Here is a 22,061-nt window from a genome sequence, read left to right as displayed (position 1 = left end):
ATTAATGGATTATCAACATTTTTGATAATTATTTTACTGTTGATTGACTTATCGATCAAGTGACCAACTAAGCTCTAATTCACAGCAATACCAACCTCAACTGGTTAAGTACATGTATGTTAGTGACTGTTTTGTCGCGAGAGTTAAAGGGACAGTTCACCTTTTCTTCTCACCTGTAGTGCTACTCATCCATCTAGATCGTTTTGGTGTGAGGTATCGGCCGTATAGATGTCTGCCTTCTCTCATATATAATGGGACTTTATTGCACTCGGCTTGTCGTGCTCAAAGTCAGAAATTTGCTCAGAAAGGTCTGTGGATTACCTGGGTCATGATTTCTGCCAAGACGCATTGCTGTTGACTTTCAACTGTATTTTTTTGGCGCATTAAGCACCATAAGCTGAGTGCCATATAGTCCCATTATATGCAAGAGAAGGCAGATGTCTCTGTGGCTGTAATGTCCAAAACTATGGCAACTCACACCTAAACAATTTTTGATTTTGGGGTGAACTGTCACTCGAAGGGGAACTCTGAACAATGAGCTCTTTTTCATTTGTTGTACTCGGAAAACAAAGTATAATTTGGACACCCTGCTGTGCCAAATCTAATTTGTAGACTTGCTGCTTTCCCATTCATTGAGATGCCCGAAAATCCAGTGAGTGATGTAATGTCCCTCTTTTCCCCAATGAGACAAGGGCAACAATAGGGGGGAGTGCCTCTGTCACATTATTTTCCCCCACCGAGGCACGCCAGCTGCTTACAGTTGCTTAATGGCTACGAGCTGTCACAAGGCATCACAGCCCGCTGCCACACAGGAGCGGCAGATGCTTTAATTGCACAATGACTTGTAGGTTGTCAACAGCAATTATACCGGGCTTCCACCTGAGGGCACCCAAAGAACACCGTCTTCTCACTCCGCTGGCAAGACGCGAGCCTCAGAGGCTGGCTGCGACACATAAACCTGATCTCTGAGTCTTGCTTTGTGTCCAGACCGAGCCGCAGACCCATTCCAAGTCTCTCTTTTTTTGTTTTTTTTTAGGTTAATGGTTTATCCATGTGCTGCAATAACCTGGGCGGGATTGTCAGATAGCAGGCTCAGGACCCCAAATTCATATTTAGACATAAAATATTTATCTAGCTTTGTCACCTTAGGGCCCGCTGCTCACCGTGCTGCGGCAGGTTGTGGTGTGCAGCGTTTGAGTAATTTTGCTCATTATTAATTCATGTCATTTTTTTCTTTTTTGCAATTCAGGGAAGGCTCATTCGCCGCTGCCAGCCCTAAGATGATTATCATTAAGAAGAGGCAAATAAGATGGTGAGTTCAAAGCTATGTTGCAACATGCTTTCAGCCCACATTGGTTCAAGTTCTGTGTGTTGATAGTTTGTTGTATATATGTATGGTTCTCAGAAAACACTGTGTAATGTGCTTAGATTTGTGGTTTATTCTATACATAGACAGCACTGAAATTATAATCAAGCAACTCAGAAACCAAACGGTGACCTTCTGTTTGTGTCATGTCAAATTGAATGGGTAAAAGATGTCCCGAGTCCCGTGTTTTGTTTTGAGCCATAAGACAAATTATACACACATGTATGAATTCCTTTGGTCCACAGCTGCCATCTCAGCATCAGATAAAACAGAGCCAAAGTCTGGGAAGCATCACATGCCTCCAACACTCCCACTTCATCATATAAGAAAAGACAGTGTACACACAAGCGCGCTCGCGTGCACGCACGAGAGCAAGTCTACGCACAAAAGGCGCACATGCTCACACGCAAAAACAGCGCTATGCTCTTTGTATCTGCCAACTGATGCAGATGATAGGGCTGCAGATGAGTGCAGGCTAACCAGAGACTAGCGGGTACATGTGGCTGCATAGACAATAGCAGGCCGTAGCCTTCGGAGGAGGATGTTCAACCCTTAGAAACATGCTGGGGTATGAATGTAGACACAATTGTATTTTTACTATGTAGTATAATATCTCTGATGTTGTTAAAAAATAGTTTTTGCTGATATGAAAGCTTGGCCGAACATTAATGGGGCCATAGTGTCGGGTATATAAAATGTGAATGTTACCAAGAGGAATAAAAATGTTCTCTCCTAAATAAAAGCGTGTTTCTATGAAAACTGAAGTATTTTTAGTGAAGTTTGATGTGGAAGGGAGGTACCGTGGGTGCCTTGTATTTTGCTGTTGTGTCAGCAGGGGGTGTCCAAAATCAGGCTGGAGAAAGGGACCCTGTGCTCGTTTGAAGCAGCACACGAGGCAGTGCTCCAGTTTGTAGCAGCTGACATTTTGGAACCAGTGGGTCAGCAAAATGGAGAAGCCGTGGAGATGCATCAAAACCATCAGTGAGACTTTTGATTACGGGATGGTTGCGTGTAATTTCTTGCTTTTCTTTATCGTGAGCCCTAATTACGTCCGTTAGCGTCATTGCACACGTAGGTTTCAGGTGTTGCTTTCTACTCCCAAGTAGGACAAAGCAGGGAAACGAAGCCGTGGTCCAGATATTTTCGGGCGTAGGTAGATCTACAGACCTAAATCTAAACAAAAGATGCTACATGTGCGCGCGCGAGTGATGCGTGTCGTCAATGATGTCATGATGGCATGATGGCGGAGGGAATCTTGATAGTTGGACGGGTAACAATGAGGGTGGCCTATTCGTGCTCTAGACACCTACAGACACACTGGTGGGTACACACTCGGCATCATCATCGTCACAGAGGGAGAAAGGCTCATAATTGGACGGAGGTGTCTGTAGATAATGAAGCCAGACCTCACACCTGCCAAACCTTGGGGATTTCACTTGACTGGCCACTTAAATCTTCCTCACTCTGCGGGTCTGGAGGGCAAGAGAGTGAGTAAGGAACTAATGGAAAAAAAAGCACGCGTTACAGGGAGGATCCCTGTCAGCATGACTGTAGCGTGGACCCGCCCAACACACACACACACACACACACACACTCACACACACACACACACACACAGACGACCCATCTAGCTCAGCCCCCACAGCTCGTTCCATACAGCACCCACCTCACTTCACTTCACTGTAAATCCTCTGGTGTCAAGGATTTCAGACGGAAACGGGGAAATGCTGCACCAGCTATTTTGTTTCAAAACTCTCAAAAAACACTCGCTTTTCTCCCGAGTTGTCTTTGGTGACAGCGGGAGCGTATTGTGCCAGCTTTTAGCGGGCTGTCATTCGATGTGCTGAAAGGGAAATCAGATAGACGCTTCAACGGAGAAATACTTCAATATAGAAAGTTTACCTGACAGTCATCAGTGAAGTCGTGACACCGTATCAGTGTGTAGCAAAAAAGCTGCACCAATTAGGGATCGAGTTTACCCCGGCAAAACCTTAACAATTTATGAGGAAACAAAATGGAATTTCAACATGGCTTGATCATTGTCTTGGAGATCATTGTCATACAAATAAGGTATAGATATAGCACTAGAAGAGAGATTCTATGCTACTCTATTCTATAAATACAAAGACAGCAGTGAGATGCAGCAGGGGGGGGTATCAGTCTTTGTTAGCTTGTCACAAAGTCAACCATGTCAGCTTTTACATACTTGGTTGTGTCTGCTGTCAAAAGGTTGTGGTGGTAAATGGTGGGAATCAATAACTTTGTAGTGCTAACAGACACAAATAGAGACTGGTGGCTTTGCTCGTGGGTTAGCTGCACCCAGATGGCCGCGGTATATATCTGTCATATTCTCTTCTTTATTCTGCAGATATTGGATAAAAAGGATAAACACGCGCTTGTCAAACTCTGCTGTCTCACGGAAGTTGTTTTCGTGCCTCCGCCGCTTCCTCGAATGTCAAGCCATGCGTTAATGCTTTGACTTCAGGGCTAAAGCAAGGTTACGCGGAGGACCTCAATCACACTTCTCTGCGCTGATAAATACGGATACAGACACAATAGTGATTCCTGATGGGAGATCGCCACGCACATCTGTATAATGCTGCAGCAGCACACCGTCACTCAGAGAAGTTGTTAGGTGTCGGTGAAACTGCATGCAACGCATACAGCTGGCAGATTCATAGCAGGATAATGACACAACTGCACAGTATTCAATTGTGTGCAAAATGTGAATGAATTCTAAAATCAACCCCGTTTGACTGGGGGCTCTCAGTCAACATGAGAGCAGCCAGAAGACCTTGCCTGGTGTCGTCATCTTGGATACTTTACGGTCCAGGCCAGGTGGGAAGGTGAGCGAGCCCCGGCCCTTGTGACACCTCGCAAATCGACAGCAACCAAAAGGAGCATCCGTAGTGACGGACATGTCCAACTAGTGTCTGCGCTCTAAGTGCTGAGCGCGCTGAGGCGATGGCTCGCCCTCTATACTGTGATAGATTACAGATAAACTAAAAGCTGTGTGAGCACAGCCAGATTTGGGCAACGTGCATGTAACCGTAGACCCTGGATCATCGCGGTTCCCATCTTTTACCAGCTTCAGCTGCCACAGGAAGACACTTTCTGGAGTTGGACGGCGTTCGCTAATGTGGATCTTCTTTCCAAATTGCGGACGATAAGCCACGCTGAAACGCTCCCTGAAATGAAATCACGCGGAAACCGAAAGCTTATCAAGATGAAACTGTGCAATAATACAAGCATTATCCATCACCATCCATCATGTATTTGTTTGCAGGAAACAGATTACATGGATCTTAATTGAAATATTATTTTACCTTCATTTGAATTATTTATGGGGTTGCTGACTGGATTCATACCTCAGAGAAAAAACATGAACACATTATGTGATGCAAGAATGTGTGTGTGTGTGTGTGTGTGTGTGTATTTGTGAGCATTTCTCATATATTATTCAAAGTGTAGAGTCAGAATATGGTCTTATCCATAAGAAGCATATCAAAGGGCCTGTCTTTGATACAATTTACTTGAGATCCACTGGCCAGAGCAGAGCTGTCCTTCGGCCTACCATTGCTAATGAGATCGGGGGGTAAAACAGAGAGTGGTGGGCTGGCTGTCATCTACTAGGTGATGGTTTTAAGACTAAGCAGTGATACTTCATTAATTAACCTTCACATTCTATGTAGATCTGCTCATCAAGATGCAGTTAATTAAAGAAAGGTCATTCCAAGGGCTGCTGGGAAGCGGCATTATTACAATGGAGGGATGGCACTGCTTTGAGCGAGATAACACAGGGGAGGGGGCAGGGGGAAGGCGATCACCCAGCCACTGCTAAAATGGCAGACGACTTGCCAAAGCCAGTTTCTGAACTCCTGACTGCGGAACACCTCGGTACGATGTATTTTAGTACATAATATATTTTTAGCTGTATTTTGTTTTTATTGTTTTTACATTCTGTATAGATAGATACGGTTGAAAAGCTCTAATGGAGAAAAGCCTAAGTAAAATATTCATTGCACTCAATCGACAGCATCCATCTTTTAGCGTTTCAGTGTAGTTTTTTCTACTCTTTTATTTCTTCCCTGACAATTTCTTGGGTCAATTCCACTTTCTCAAACCGTGCTCAGTGTAGAGGCAGAAATAAAAAAAAGCACCATCTTGAGTAAATAAAAGGCCAGGAGCCCAGGCGGATATAAAATAGTTATGCGTCATATCTGTAAGTGAAATCCACTTCTGGGTGGTGACTTATTCATTTTTGACTTCTGCCCATCTATCCATATATCCATCTTTGTCCCTGCCTGCTAAAGCACAGCTGAAAAAGGGGATCAAGTACTGTGTTTTGTCAGAAATGACGCTAGTATATATAAATGTTTCTATTAGGCTCTTATCAATCAGGAAGTAATGTTTTTCTTTTTCTTTTTGGTGCAGGCCTGCATACTGGCAAATGGACGGAGACAGTAAGAGACAGTATGAAATAATCTGTAGAATTGCCTCTCAGCCAATCACATAAGTGCGATCAGACTTAGTGTTACAAATGGCTTTCTCTAATGTTTAGAGAAAGCCCCCCCCCCCCCCCCCCCCCCCCCCCCCCTCTTGTCTTGTTTGGAACCTTGGCGGCAGTTTTTCAAAAATGTTGCTCTCCTGCAAAATTGTATCGGGACATCAGCGCCTCCCCTGTGTCCACTCAGTCCTCCTGCAGTCATCCCTGAGTGTCTTTTGGCATTGCTTCCAATGGCAGGTGTAGAGACAAACGAGAGGCGGTGTGCAAGCGCGCACACGCACGCATTCAAGCATGTGCGCGCGCGTGTGTGTGAATATGTGTGTGTGTGTGTGTGTGTGTGTGTGTATACATCCCTCCCACCCTGCTACGATACAGTAACTGCTGACCCCGGACACAGTGCCATTATGGCAGACGAGGCAGGGCTCCCCTGGCAGCGGCTGGGGCGGCTGGTTGCTAGGTGGAGAGACATTACCGCGGGCCTCTGCAATAATTTATCCTAAGAGCGCGGCGAGCCGTCATGTAGCCCCTGACAGAGAGCTGCAGTACTTTATCAGCCTGCCTGTAAATCAGCCATGTGTGGGTGCAGACGGCAACATTGTTTGATCTCTTTCAGACACTCTAATAATCTGCTCCCGTCTGATTGATACCTTCACACAACAAAGCACATTACACCAGCAGCCCACAGTGTGTGAGCGTGAGAGTGTGTACGTGCACGTGCTAATGTCTGTGTGTAAGAAGTGTGTGTGTGTGTGTGTGTCTTTCTGGTGGTCATCAGTATTGCCAGTGGCCTGGGGAGGGAGAGGGAGGGGATGAATGAGTCTTCTGCAGAAACACAGGGTCATTTGGAGTCTCTAAACCAATGACAGGCTAACGGGTTCACAAAACGATCACTGGATGAAGGGAGGGGGAGGGAGAGAGGGAGAGAGGGAGAGAGGGAGAGAGGGAGAGGGAGGCAGTGCCACCAACCTCAACACAAGAAATACAGCAAACAGATAAAGAGCTACTAAAGCAGTTGTTCTTTTCTTAAATGGTGGCAGTTTTTGTATAAATGAGAATTTTGTAGTGACGCCTGTAACGTTCTTGCCACATTAGGAAGAATAAAGTCTCACTATCGATTTAGACGCATGTAAACATGATATTTTAGGAAAGATTTCATTTATGATTTTTTTCAGGTTGCACAGAGAAAACATCAGAGAGATAAACAGAGAAAGCATTTTCCTGTACAGTAATAGTTGAAAGAAGTTCTCAATTCCATGTATAGCCACATTTTTGGAATCTAATATGTAGTCAGCGCTTTGACAAATACAGCAAATGTAACTACACAGCTCAATGCATGTATCGTATCTTTAGAATGCTGATATTTAGTTTTTTTATTCCATTCATGGCCTTCTATCAAATCAAAGGGAATAGCATCCTTTCCAAATTGCCTTCCAACTCCTTGCTTGATCCGGCACATATACAAAGGAGAGCAATGTCCCGTCCAACAATACCCATACCATTTGTGCCGCTCAGCTTCAGAATGTCATTGGTTTGAGTGTGACAGTAAACCATAACTCTACCTTTTCTGCGGGTTGAATTGGAACATGGCTTCCAATTATTCAGCTCCAAATTCAATAGCAATTTTCTGCTCAATGAAATAGTGGTTTCAATCTCTGGAGTAATGTCACTTTAGAGAGAGATTTTCAAAATGGCATGTCTGTGAGTGAATAGATGGACGCGGGAGGATTCATTTTGCTTGAGGAAATGATACTTGTCTGCTGAAGCTTGTCATTTATTGATGAAGAGAATACCTCTTCAGATATAGAAATCTACAGTATGGGTGTAGGTGTTTTTGTTTTTGCGACGGTCACGGAATCCTTATTAATGGACGCGTCTAATTTCTAGCTTTTAGTCAGAATTTCCAAAAAGGGGTAAAAGATGCCGACTAGATGCATAACCTTATGATTGCGTTTGGTCAGATGGAGCCCATTTTGCTTCAGTGCAGCATTAAAAGTAGCACTGAACAATAAAAAAAAAAAAAAAAAAAAAAAATGCAATTATAAGTGTGTTTGTGTGTAATGTATCAGTAGCCCATCCAGGGCCCCATAATGAATGCAATGCAACGTGCGATCACTGAGCCGTGCGTATGCCCCGCTCAATGCATCTCTGAAAATAAACAGAGCAATGGAAATGGTTCTCATTAGTGTTGTTTTCATATTAAGTCCCTCAGACAAGGTTGACAAACCCAGCTCCCTGTGCCAGGCTCCTCGGGGACCATCGCTTCAATACAGCTAGGGCAAACAACACCAGCCGATACCAACACCATTACCACCTCCTATAGTTACTTCACCCCCCCTCCCCGCGGAGCGCTCTGTCTACACAGACCAGAGGAAAAATGCATTAAGATCTTCCAGCAGCATAGAGAAGGAGTCCTGCTTTCATTTATCACCATCGCTATTGGTGCCCTAAAAGGGACAAATGTCTGTTCTCCATCTCTTATGCTATTAGAATTGGAGGAATGTGCTGCTGCTGCTGCTGCTGCTGCTGCTGGTGCGCGTGAGACGGAAGTTGTTTTGTGCTCCAGAGACGATCCGCTGCGAGGCTGTTTAGCAGGAAGGGAACAGGTGTGCTGAGCTTCTGGCTTCCACCATGTGTTCCAGTTGTTTCATCTGCAGCTGTTTCCCCGAGTCCGATATATATATATATGACGATCAAAACACTTTATTAACCATAAAGTGCTCTCGTTCGTATGCTGCACTATCTCTGCCTCCATAATGTTTCGCAGTCGCATATTACCATGAAGTGATTAATTGATGGAACAGAGCTTATTGCGTCAAAAAAAAAATCATGTATAAAACCAGGAAAATCGATTTAAACTACAGTGAATCAAGCTCATTAAAATATTGATGTGTTTTTTCTTTATTGAACAAGCTGTCTTACAATGTAAAGTATGTGCTTCATGCATAAAATCTGTCTTTTTTAAACTTAAACCAAAGCTGAAATATTTCCTCACGCTTTCACCTCTGAGCTACAGCTCCCAAACCTCTGGTGTGAGGATGCAACTAACAATTATTTTCATTATTTTGTAATCTGCACAGTATTTTGATTATAATTTGATTAATGGATTAAAAGCCTGGCCTTCAGAAATGTCAGAAATTATGGAAAAATGGCACCAGAATTACTGAAAGCCAAAAGTGTCGTCTTCAAAGTGCTTATTTTGTCCAAAACCCCCCAAATATTCAATTTACTATGAGATAACTTAAAGAAAAGCAGAAAACTCTCACAGTTGAGTCACTATAACCAGATCATTTTTGTTTAAAAAAGTTTATAATCAAAGTAGCTGTTTAATTGACTGTGGCTTCACTAACACAATTACACCACACCAAATCCTGTTCTCAAATTTAACACTTAAAAGTTTCTTAAAACATCAGTTCATTTTCCAAGCAATTGTCACATTTCGAAATTTCTCCCGTATTTTCCTTCTTCCAAAACAGTGTTGAACGACACCGGGAGCAAATGCCAGGAGTTAAGTTTTCATGACATGAACAAAATCATGACTGGTGTGTTAACTGCGTGCCAAATTAATCAGAGCACACAAGGCCAAATTGCCTCCTAAGTTGCCATATGACCGGTTGCTGACAAGCAATGTAGCATTTAAAAGGCAATTTTTTATATGGAGTCTGGCGCAGTGCTCACTCCCAAATAGAACGCACCGGGACTACATTACATCACTTCCAGCAGACTTCACGGAGAAGGTCAAAATAGCATCACCGATCTGTTCTAAACCGAATATTCTCTGGTGTAGCTCAGCTAAAAATACAAAAACACAAAATACGTCAGCGCGTCGTTCACTACCAAGCCTGTTTGTAACCGTTAGGTTACCGACAGCGTTGTCTTCCCTTCACTTCAACTGATTTAAGCAGTTTAGATAACAAACACTGTCTGTTATTAAAGACACGTGAACTAACCACAGACACTTGCCATGTTCATGGACTCATGACGGTGCACCGCTGCAGTTCAGGGCGTTGAATGAACCGCTGCAGAGTGATAATAGGGAAACACTGGAGTGGATATATTTGGTGTTACTTTTGCCATTACAATTATGTAGAATTATAGGTAAAAACACTGAACTCTAACACAGCTTGATACTACATTATACTGATTAATCATTTCAAAACAAATGGTATATTTCAGCTTTGTCTGTTGGGCTAAAATTGGGTTACTTGCCTCCTAAATGTGACTATTCTCTAAATTGAAAAAAAGAAACGTTCAAGCTGTTGCCAGGTAACCTTGTTTATTCTTCACATTATTTGCATCCACAGGACCTTATCTGCATGGCAGTTTGTGGCGGTATCACCGAAGGTTTTTAGACTGCTTTGTTTACTGCATTTGCTGTTTCAGCAAGTTCTTCCCTGGGAAAAGGAAGCTCTCAACAGCAGCCACAGTCTGAGAGAATTAAAGGAATAAAGCAGTGTTTGTCACCATGGCTAAACAACAAACAGTCTGGATAGAGATTTGATTAACCAAAGGGGGAAAAAAGGCGTTATGGGCCACACTGATCTCTGTAAAGGGCACTTAAACCATCACCACTATAGTTGCTGATTTTTAGGCACAATCACTCTTTTCGGCTTGTATGCAAGGTGCTTGTAAATGCGTCTCCTGAGGGTCGTCCTCTTCCCAACACGGAGGAGCTCCTCGGCCCACCTGAGCTGTGATCTGGCAGGGCGCATCACCGCACCGCTGCAGGCTACTGTAAATATCACCTTTCTTGTTATCTCCAAGACCTGCTTTTCCAGTAAACAGGGGAACATGTAATCCAATATACAGTGTCGGGCCATTTGCTTTCAGAGGACATCTAGGTGACGTGACTTCTTGGCCCCCGGAATGAACATAAAGATTAATAAGTAATGGCCGTATAAAGATGATATTTGCACTCAAAGATATCCTCTTTTTTTATTTTTTATTTTTTGATTAGTGTTTTTGATCACAGGGAAACTGGTAATACAAGACGAGCGGCAGACATTAGAAGGTATGACCTCTCAACACAATCTTGCACATTAGGATTCTGGAGTGTCTTACATGGTTGATTCAAGCTAAATTTGGGAGCTGGTGATTCCCCCCCCCCCCCCCCCCCCCCCTTATTATAATCAGTAATTTAGCTGGCTTTTGACAGTGCACAATAGTTAATGACCCAAGTTGATCACACGATGAGTCCAACTAGCTTGCGTGTTGCAATTTATTGACAGTAGCGATCGTATTAAACTGCATGTCCCGCACTGAAAAAATGAAATGCTATTTGGCCGTCCTCTGTAATACTGTTGTTGGTCCCCCTGGCATCTTGTAATTTGTTGCAGTGTTTGTGTTCTCTTTCACACTTTAATATCACGGTATTGCTTCAATTTGAGCTGCGAGATAAAGTTCTATTTCATTTTGTGGGATTAATTTACCGGGTAGCACACGTCTCAAGGTATTTGTAGTGTTTTGTTTTATCTATGAATTATTTAGACGCTTCAAAAATAGAGAATGGTTTTCAAGACTGTGCGTCCCGTTTCTCCCAGCAATCTCAAGTCAGATGTTTAATTTGGTGCGCTAGCGTGGAATGGCACTCGCCACGACTGGGATTAGGTGGTTTGGCTATGTAATTTCCCTGAAGGAGGGGCATGTTGAATTGGAGAATAATGATAAAGGAGGAACTGCACATTTGGAACAATGAAAAATGAACCTATGATTGCAGCGTGTGCTTGAGGTGGTCATGGATTTTAGCCTCAATATGAAATGCTGTACCAGAGACGGCGCTATAAAAGTAAAACCACACTGTTCAACTTGTAAGTCAGTAGATGGTGCTTTAAAGTAAAGTCTGCCGCAATGCTATAATCATACCTTATCACGTCATTTTTTATAATTTACCCAACATGCTAAAGTTCACTAGGTCTATTAATGAAAGATTCCCTGTTTTTCTTTACACTCCATCGCACTTTTTAAATATGCTAATGGACTCCAGCAAGCACCTGAGCAAGGAGGAAAGTGCCCTAATTCCTGCTCAAAAGGTCACCGGGATGAGTTATAGTGGTATAAGCACCTGAAAGCTATTCCCTTGTTAGATTTGACAAAGGGAAGCTGCCATTTCCCCCCTTAAAAATAGTGTTGGGTAATAAATGATCATTTGCAGAATGTGGTTGCTACCGGCAGTGACTTTTCCTCTGACATAACTTTACTGCTGGCTGATTTACATCCCGATAGTTGTCCCCAAAATATTTAAAATGAGCGTTTTATTCATGACGCACAGCAGACGGCAGTGACACACGCAAGAGCTCTTATTGTGCTTCTTGGGGGAAATGGCTAATTAGTTGGCCATGAAAAATGCAGGCGTGCCTGTTTTACTATCATCCTCTATTTGACTCAACAACACTTTAGGCTTTTGTCACAGACTTGCAGTTCTACACACAGAATCAGCACTAATATGAAATATCTGCATGCCTACACTTTGCTTTCTTATCATGGAGTTACTGACACATGCATGCTACTATCAATTATGAAACCTATTGGTCTCCGGATAGCCGTGCCTTCTGTACGAGTGGGCGCGGTGTGCGCCTCAGCATATGTGTTCGTCCTTCTCAGCAGTCCTTCACAGGTCCCCGAAAGGTGCTCCTGGTGTGGATGCGGGGCTGTAGAGCAGGGATCACAGTGACAGTTTCAGGTGGAGGAGTCTATTAATAGTTTACCTCTCAGCCAAAGCATTTCATCATTTCTGGTGTCTGAGGGCTTCCTGCTTCAAAAAAAGGGGGTGAAGTTATGCATCTCAATCTACCCCTTCATATTTCATGCTGTTGAGGATTATAAATAAAAGGACAGATTTTGACCTGGGCTATTAGTTACCCGGGATCCTGTGGGTGGATGGTGCTTTGTCTTCTGTCAGCTTCCGGTGTTTTTCCTTCAGAAAGCAACAGGATTAGAATCAAAGTCGTCGGGATGCAATGTGAGATATGATCCCCGCCGCCTGGAAGTGAAAAGGAGGAAGACGGCGAGGCTGAGGAACAGCAAAAGGCAAAAACTAAACCAATCAGTCAAAATCGGCCAAAAGGGGGCGTCAGAACGAAACAAGGTGGGGAATTTGACAGCAGGTCAAGCTCTGGGTCAGTGTAAAGTACCACTCTTGTGATTGCTGTTTTCCCCCTTGTGTGACTCTCTTGTTTTGACCACACAAACAGGCCCAAAGTCTCCAGAGACGAGCCTCTCTGACAGAGTGATGAGGAAAATGGTAAGCTAGAAAGCTCTCACTCTCTCACCTTCCCCCGTGGTCCAATAGACGGGCCCAACATATGCCAAAAGCAGCCTGTCAGTGCCGCGTGTTGTTGGACAGACCTTTGATCTTGAACAAATAGAGAGAAGAGTCTCAGAGCGCCTGCCTCGGGGCATAAGGAAATATCGGCATCACAAAGGGTCAAATTCTGGAAGACGGCAGTAAAATTAAAACCTTTATTGCCATCTTTATGGCTTCATTCCCTATGGCAATTACATTACCTCTGGAAAATGACAGTGCTTTGTTCCCATTATCAGTGAAATCTCTTGCAAGGAGTGTCTGATGTGCCGAAAATGAAAGTGATGTATGCCAATGTGAATATATCGCGGTGGATGTGGACCCATCGAGTCAAGGTGGCTAAGCAATCTAACCAAATGTGACCACTTTTTGCAAATAAACACAAGTGCTTTCGATACAGAAGCGAGCAAAGAATGATGAGGAAAGTTTGTTTTTTGCAGCTCAGAGTGTTCCTATCAAATCTAGATTGACAACCCTCACTTGAAATTAGTGATTTTATTTCTCTGCGACCACTCAGTCGCTAACCACCCGAAACCTCACACATTGACTTTTCTCGCACAGATTGCAACTCATCCATTTTTTAATTGTGTTCATTTTTACCTGGGTTCCCACCGGACCCGCAGCGGTGGTGGTCGTTGTCATCCGTCTGCTCTGACAGGAAGGGAGAGCGGGAGAGTGGCGCCACGCCACCCCGAGCTGATGTGTCAGGCTTATCACACAGCCGAGCGATCCGGAGGTGACATCCTCCACTGAATCAGTGACATTTCACGGACGGTGCAAATCTATCCATCTTTGTCAAAGATCCACCTCGAGTTTAGCATTCCCCGAGTTAGCATATTGATCACCGAGAAACGCATGAGTGAGGACTTCTTGTTTTCTGCTCCTTAAAATGGGCATTGTGAGTCCGCTGGACTCTTCTGTCAAAGTCTACTGCTGCGGGCCTTAATCTGCCCCCCCTTCAAAGTTGCATAAAACATGGAGGGCTTTTGTCATTCAGGACCAGGAGGCTCACCAAAGACTTTCTTTTCAACAAAGTTTAGTATGCCAGTGTTCATGGTGATATTTTAGACTTATGAAAGCAAGTATATATATATATATTCATTATGGAACCAGTTTAGCAGCAGGACGGTTTGCTAACTTGTCAGAACGGTGTTGGTGTTAAGGCACACGTCTTCAAAAAACCTGTACTTAACAAATACGAAGCTCTGTTTCCATCGGTTAGATTGCTTTGCTTCATTACTAAAAAACAAACACACAAGGAAGAACCCTCGTTTACGATAGAGAAAGTCCTAACCACCTGGGTCCAGCCGTGTGTAAACCATAGCAGCTTCTGTTATTTGTGTTTGGGCGTGCAACGTAATAATTGATTAATAATGCAAAGCTTTAGGGGAAACTATAACCCCTAAAATGAGGGCGATGATTGTGCTCGTGCCGAAGCAAATCAACAGCGACAGAATCGCACCAGGGATTACAACATCTGCAGTCTGTGGTGTCGAGGTTAACTTGTCCTGTGATTACAAAAACGCATTTCCCGGGAGCAGGTGTTACATTGACACTGTTGCGATCATGTATGTGCAAATGCTGGTGTGCGCACACACACACACACACACACACACACACACACACACACACACACACAACTGAAGCGCCCAATCACACAAAGAGGGCGAGAGAGCCAAGAGAAAAGAATGGCTGCTTCCCCAACCATATGCTTTTGGCCTCTATGCCTGTGAGACCCGTGTGAAAACATGAATGAGAAGCCTGCAAATCGATAGGGACAAGAGATCTAGTGTCTAGCAAATCCAGTGCAGACTGACATGTTCTCCATGTAATCTCCCGCATTGTGCTGCGAGGGGAAAGATTATCCTCTTCCGACTGGCTGGTAAAAGGTTGCTTTGCTGTAGTTCGTTTTCTGTGTGAAGGGAGGGAGCATATGCCTCTCTGTAAACGATGCTGGCTCCCCCTCCTCCTCTGTCAGAGGCTGGATTATGTCCAACATTATCCACCCCCTTCACACACACACACACACACACACATACACACACACACACACACACACACACACACACACACACCCGACTCTCCAATAAAGGGCTTTCTCTCTCCCCTTCCCCTTTCAAAAATCATCGGATTTATGACAGTGGATTTCGGAAAAGTTCTGCGCCAATTTTGATGCCTGCTAAGTACCCCGGCAGGATTAGAAGAGGCCTCTTGATGTGTGCACTCCAGTGTGTTGAGCAGTGCATTGTGGTCAGGGTTATCATCTGAGGGGGAAGAAAGCAGTCGTACACAGTGCATAATGATAAGGCTCGTTATACACATCAAGTGCCGAAAGCGGAGAGTGAGAAAGAGCGCGTGTTTGTTTAGAATCAATAGAGAACGCTATCGTCGTTTTGATTTGACTTGCCCTGCCTTTTCCACCTCTTTAGATTCATAAACAGCAGGTTGGAGGAAATGGCGAGCTCGGCTGTAGCGGCGCCATTACGGCAGATGCAGGGGGAAACGACGTAGGACTGGCTTGAATGAAATGGCCGCTTACATTGACTGTGAATCGAAACTTAACACTGCGGCACAATTTACAAAGACATAATAAAAGGCAGTGACTAGCCCAGGATAGACTTGTAAAAAAAAAGAAGCAGTATACATGTTGTAAATTGTAATGAAATACAGGAGTGACTTTGCCCTGATCTAGAAACGAACAGGAAAAAGTTGTGCGATATCTGATTCGAGATTTATTGGCACACTTGCGTTGGCGTGTGTGTGTGTGTTCTTTAAGTCTAGACACAGGAGGCAGACAGTCACCTTCACAGCCAGCCATCCCTCCCCAACAGCCCGCCTGCATTTCTCTCTACGATGATATTGGGTGGGCCTGAAATTGCATGCTGTAAATTGAGAGTCGCTGGAGCAGTTTTGACTGGCCGCCTGCAGTCTGACTGTCTGACAGCAGGTCTGGCTTCGGGCAGGTGTGAGACGAGGAAGAGCCGGGTTAGTATCCGTTAATAAAGCCTCAACCAGTTCCCCCAGTCTGCCCTTGGAGATCACTTACATCAAAGCACCAATCAAAAACTGGTGCAGATATAATTTGTCATCAGGGATTTCCTGCTGGAGAATTATAGAGAAGATACAGGCCGATCAATACTATGGATTTTCACTGCAGTGGCTGATTGTCCAATTGCCGTGAAACATGTACCGAGATAAAAGGGCACGCCTGCCATTTTGTAACAGACTGCCGAGTCAGCATAGGGCTTGTCAGATACTTATAGGCTGCTGTGATAGAAAATTATCATGCTGCAGTGTCCAAGTACTATTTAACACATTTTCCCTCCACGGGACGTGATTCATCACTGAGGCCCTCTCTCTCTGCTGTTGAGGGGGCATCACTCTGCGTCATTGTCAAGTGAGGCTTTGGCCACACATGGGTGGTGTTTAAAAGGAGCAGACACACACGGATGCCATTGCAATGCGATCCCTCCGCTGGAAGATGTCAACAGGAATTGGGAAAGACGTTGGAGGAATATGTTAAATCCCCCAAACACCCCTCAACTGTGACCACTTAAAGCTGTTACTACTGACTTAATCTGAAATGGTTAGGATACATTTTTATACTTCCCAAACACATTTATCGTTAGAAGAATATATGGTTGGGCATTTTGGGGAATCCGTGCTTTTGAGGACCTGTTGCACCCACTGGCACTGGCCTGTACGGAACACCAGAATATATGGTCAGAACAACTCCTTCAGGCTTTGCAATGTCGTTAATAAAGGTGTGCTAGAGCACTTTGGTACAAAGCCTCCATCTCTTTTTTTTTTTTTTTTTCTAAATCCTGCTCTGGTCTGACACCGATCATAAAAACCGATGGACCAGAACCAACTTGCAGCCGTGCGAACAGTGCAGCATGTGGACAGCAAGGGTGGCATAGTGAGCAGCAACACCCTGGGTTCATGGCCCCAGCATGGACCGGTTCATGTTCAAGCAGCGAGGCCAACACAAAGTCACATCTCTCTTTCAGGGATGAGTACTACAAGCAGGTACATACAGGCTGGCCTTTGCCTCATATTCTCTACTTGGTGCAGTGAGTTTTTTTTTTAGTCGTGCTAGCAGCAATGTTGGTGAGTTCATTACTTTGGCCCGGACTGAAATATCTCAACAACTTTTGGATTGATTGCCATGAACTTTTGTTCAGACACTTGTGACCCCCCTTGGATGAATCCTACCTTTGGTGATCCCCTGACTCGTGATTCTACTGCCACCATCAGTCATAGTTTCTCAGAAACGTCGGTTCATGACCAAACAACCAGTGATTTTAATGACATTTGGATTTGTGCTAATTATCAAATTATAGCATGCTAACACAATACACTCAGATGGTGGACATGGTAGCTTTTAGCTCAAAGCACAGCCTCACAGAGTTGCTGCGTGGCTGCAGACTCTTAGTGTAGTGAGATGAGAGATGTCCGGAGCCGAGTTCTGACGATCAGGCTGTCAAAATACTCACATTTGCTAAATTCCTATGCTAACCAATCTGTACTCCACAAGAGGATGAACCTCTATTATGTTACCCCACTCACTGCACAATTGCTTTTGTCGTTCCAAAAACTCCAAAAGAGTGATACGTCTTGTCTCTAGTTAACCGCATTTTTGTGGGTCAAGTAGCTTGTGAAAGATAAGGAGTGTCAGATGGAGGCTACAGTTGTTATTTTGATGTGTCGGATGCATATCTAATCAACATTCAGGTAATTATAAGTGTCAGACTTGACTCGGTATCAGCAGATACACAATATTTGAGGACAAAGAACATTCTCTTTGAATGGAAGTTTTCATGCAGTTGAGTGGTGGAGAGGTTAGATTAACAGATGAACTATGAAAGCGCCGATCCGACTTTTTCAGCCTCGATGCCGATACCTGGCCTTTGAGTACCGGCTGATACGAGCACGGATCTGTATGGGTCTGGGCAGAAGCTGTTTACCTCAATGTGTGAAAGAGACTGCTAATTCTTGCATGTGTGAGGCAACATCAGGCTTGATTTTAAACATTGCTTTCCCTTTGTAAAACAAAATGTAACAAATAAGTACATAGATATAAATGTACTGAATTGTTATTTATTAGAATAATACCCTGTCGGCCTTTTGTCACTTTTGATACACGATCCGGCTATTTGTGTCAGTATCAGTATTGGTATCTGTGCAGCTCTAATATCAGATATCGGTATCAGTGCATCTCTAATAGAAACATCTTCATGACCTTAGCTCATGTCATAGAAAACTAGCATTTCAGAGTGGGTGGGCCTTGTAGCACGGAGCAGTGAACGGAGCCCAGACATGTCTGTCTTCGTTGTATACACCAAGCCAGTCTCCGGACTGAGGGCAGCGACTTACAGGGCTGGATGCCAGACAGAGAGAATGAGAGGCTGCAGCTCAGTGACAGAAGCAATGGCCCTCAGCTCAACCATCTTTTACTGTTTACGGATGTGCTGTTGCTATAATGACACACTTTTAAAGCTGCTCTGCCAGTTCAGAGCATTATATTTCCATGCATCAGGGAAACACAAAATGAAATGGAACCAAACTAACTAAAAGATAAAAGTAACGCACTGTTATAGAAGCTTTTATTTACCTTCATACTGGCACTTTACTCGACTCAAGTCTGAACAGTGTTTTTTTTTTAGCAGCACTAGTGAAGTGGCCTGCTGGCAGTGACAGTGCAGTGGTTAAGTTGTGATTAAGCAACACTCACGTGGTGTGAATATAGTGGATCTACTACAAATTATACATGTATGCACTTTTACACTTCAGTTCAGGTGGTACATTTTCATTTATTGTGGTTAATGAATTAATTTATCTAAAAGTTAACTGGTTTTCTTCTTGATAATTTAACGGCACTAAAGAGTTGGCCAGTTTAGTTTTTGAGAAATACCAAGGTGCACTGCTATCCAAAATTGAACCAAAATGCAAAACGAAATAGACATAAATTGCTAAATTAATTAACTCTTGTAGTGCTTTTTACGAGTTTTTACGAGTTTTTCGTCAATTTAGAGAAAATGACTTACTTTAATGACAACTTTAGGTAAGCAAATCATCTGAACCATTAATTCAGCCTCTACAATTTGAAGATTTTCTCTGTTTCTTCATATTTTTTGGAATTACATTTATGACTTTGGTCAGACAAAACAGTTTAACGCTAAGTTTCTTTCATGTTTCTTTGAGCACATACTTTTCAGTGTAGCAGCTAAGCTGCCCTGCTTTCTGATAAGACAACACTGCTGTTTGACACGAGCTGTTTATATTGGCCTACAAAATTGTTGATGTTTAAAAGCTTAATTCAAGCCATTTATATGTGACCTGTGATGCGTCCTGACTGATGTTGCCTTCTTGTTTAAATGAATTGAAGACTGGGGGTAACATGAATGTGATCTTTCTTCTGTAGCACTTACCTGATGTAACCCACTTCTGTCCCCTTCACTCTAAAACACAAATGTGTAAAACATTGCACATTCGTAGACTCAAAGCACTACAGTCCTAAATCCATGCAAAATCACTTTTTAGTGCAGGAGCTGGAACATTTTGCTGTTCAACTCTACATACATGTTCAAATATAAAGCCTCTGGTGTGATTGGTTAAACCGCAACAAGGGGCAACCTCCGGATCTGAAAAGTGAAACCAATGTGGGAGTGCCTTAAACCTGCATTCTGTCTAATGGCCATCAGGGGGCGACTCCTTTGGTTGCATAAATAAGTCAGATTGTTTGGAAGTCTATGAGACAATGACCCTACTTCTCACTTGTTTTATAACTTCAGTAAACATTGTCCTTGTTTATGGTGATAAATAGATGATAAAGCAGGATATGCTTTAGGGAGTGGCTACCTTGTGATTGCCGAGTCGCTACCACGGTGACCTCTCAATCAGGATAGAGGCGTACCAATGCATGTCCATGGCACTGTGTGTATTTAAATAGATTTGTACGTGTTTTTTTGAGTGTTTTTTACCATTTCACAGTGTGTTTTGAGTTCATGAGTGCGCCCCTGTGTCTGTCCACGGCTAATTTTGCATTCTGCTGCAGCAAACTGCATAATATTTTGTTTTCTACCATCTTGTCCAAATATGGTCACTTCTGTCTCCCAAAAAAAACAAGACGGGGATAGTCAAAATACCAAGCTCAAGGCTGTAGTCCACAAACCGGTGCTTGACGTCACTCTTCTTTTATACACTCTGTGTGTCTCCTCCACTAACTGCAGAATCTGTGTCACTGATTCTGCCACATTTCCCTTTTCACGATCTGTATCGGTGAACACAACGGCATCTAAGACATTAAGGATGCACACACGTATATGAAGAAGAATTTCCCGAGGAGCCAAAGCGAACAAGAGGCTGATCTGACTGGACCGATTCTTCTCAACGTCAAAGGTCAACCATAACAAAGTTTTCCATTTTGTTTTCCGTCCTCTGTTGTCCTAGCATCCTGCCTGTCTTAGATGACGGGCATGGAGATGAGTGTTTTGGGAAATATGCACAGCGAAATGAATTCGTACTGTAAGGTAATGAGGACTTGCATGAGCTGTAATTGTTATTATTGCTAGACACAAATTGAAAAGCATAACCTGTCTGACACCAGCTATCAGTTGTCATTATGTGGGAAAACATGCCCTCATTGCAGATAGCTGTCTGTTGACACCCAAAGTAATTGAGGAGGTAGTCGAGCTGTTGAAGGCTCTCACAGGGGAGGACGAACACTTGATCAGAGCATTTTTATGTCTTCGGAGATGATTTGATTTCACATAATGTCTATTTTACAGCCAGATATGCCATTAATTTGCATGATAGCGCGCCAAAATGTGACATTTTTATTTAGACGTCCCCACAATGTTTGGAGAACAATTGGGTGGCGTTTTTTCTTCTGTCAGTCTTTCAGAGCGCTGGCGTCTCATTATATCATATCTAACAGAGCAGTGAATAGCTGCCTCTCTCCTCACATTGCTGTGTCAGGTCAATGTGCCATTTTTTAAGTGGTGACGGGAGGGAGGAGATGGGGGTATACTGTTGACAGCGAGATGATGATGATTACACATTTAACTCTTTGTTGTTTTTTACCAACAGCGGAAACTAATGGAAGAAACAAAGAAATGACTTTAGCTGCACATCATTCTTCATCCTATATCGTCTGCCCCCCCCCCCCAACAAAAAAAAAAATCCAATGTTCATTGCAGATATCCTGTGGACATCCCACCAGCACCTTCTTAAATATGATCCAATTTGAATGCAGTGACTGCTTGTCTGGAAATGTGTCGTCTGCAGAAGCAACGTCAAGACAAAGTATTTTAGCCATACATCTACAGCACATGCCGATGCTCTCTCTCCCGCTGTAGCTCAAGGCTGGCAAACTGGGCAAAAGTCTGCGCTTGGTGCCGGAAGCGCTGAAGCGAGAACGAGGGGCTTCTTTCCCATGAACTGGAGCCAAGTGCCAGCACTTAAGGTGAAGGGCCGAGGCGCTGGAGAAGTAATTTAATCTGAGGCTCTGCCCAATTCCCTGGGCGGCCGAGTTTAAGAAAGGTCACACAGAGAAACAGGCACTGGTGACCCCTTCCCAATTACGGGCGCTACAGCAGAACATATCACAGCACCGTCCAAAGTGACAGTCATTTAGCAGCAACTCATCTGAGGGGAGGAAGTGGGAGATGGATGATAAGGAAATAAAAAATGATTTGCCAGGACCTGTTAGCCACTTCTCTACACAGGCCTGCTGCTCCCCCTACTCCTCCCTGTCTTATTCACACACACTCATATACTCTCTCTCTCTCTCTCTCTCTCCCCCCCCCCCTCTCTCTCTGTCTCTTCCCACCCCCTGCCACCCCTGCTGCCCATCTCCCTCCTGCTCCACAGACACGTGACGACTCCGC

Source organism: Anarhichas minor, unplaced genomic scaffold (assembly GCF_050575085.1).
Source record: "Anarhichas minor isolate MPS153535 unplaced genomic scaffold, ASM5057508v1 ptg000003l, whole genome shotgun sequence".
In the NCBI taxonomy this organism is placed as follows: Eukaryota; Metazoa; Chordata; class Actinopteri; order Perciformes; family Anarhichadidae; genus Anarhichas; species Anarhichas minor.
Note: the sequence above shows the minus strand (reverse complement) of the source record.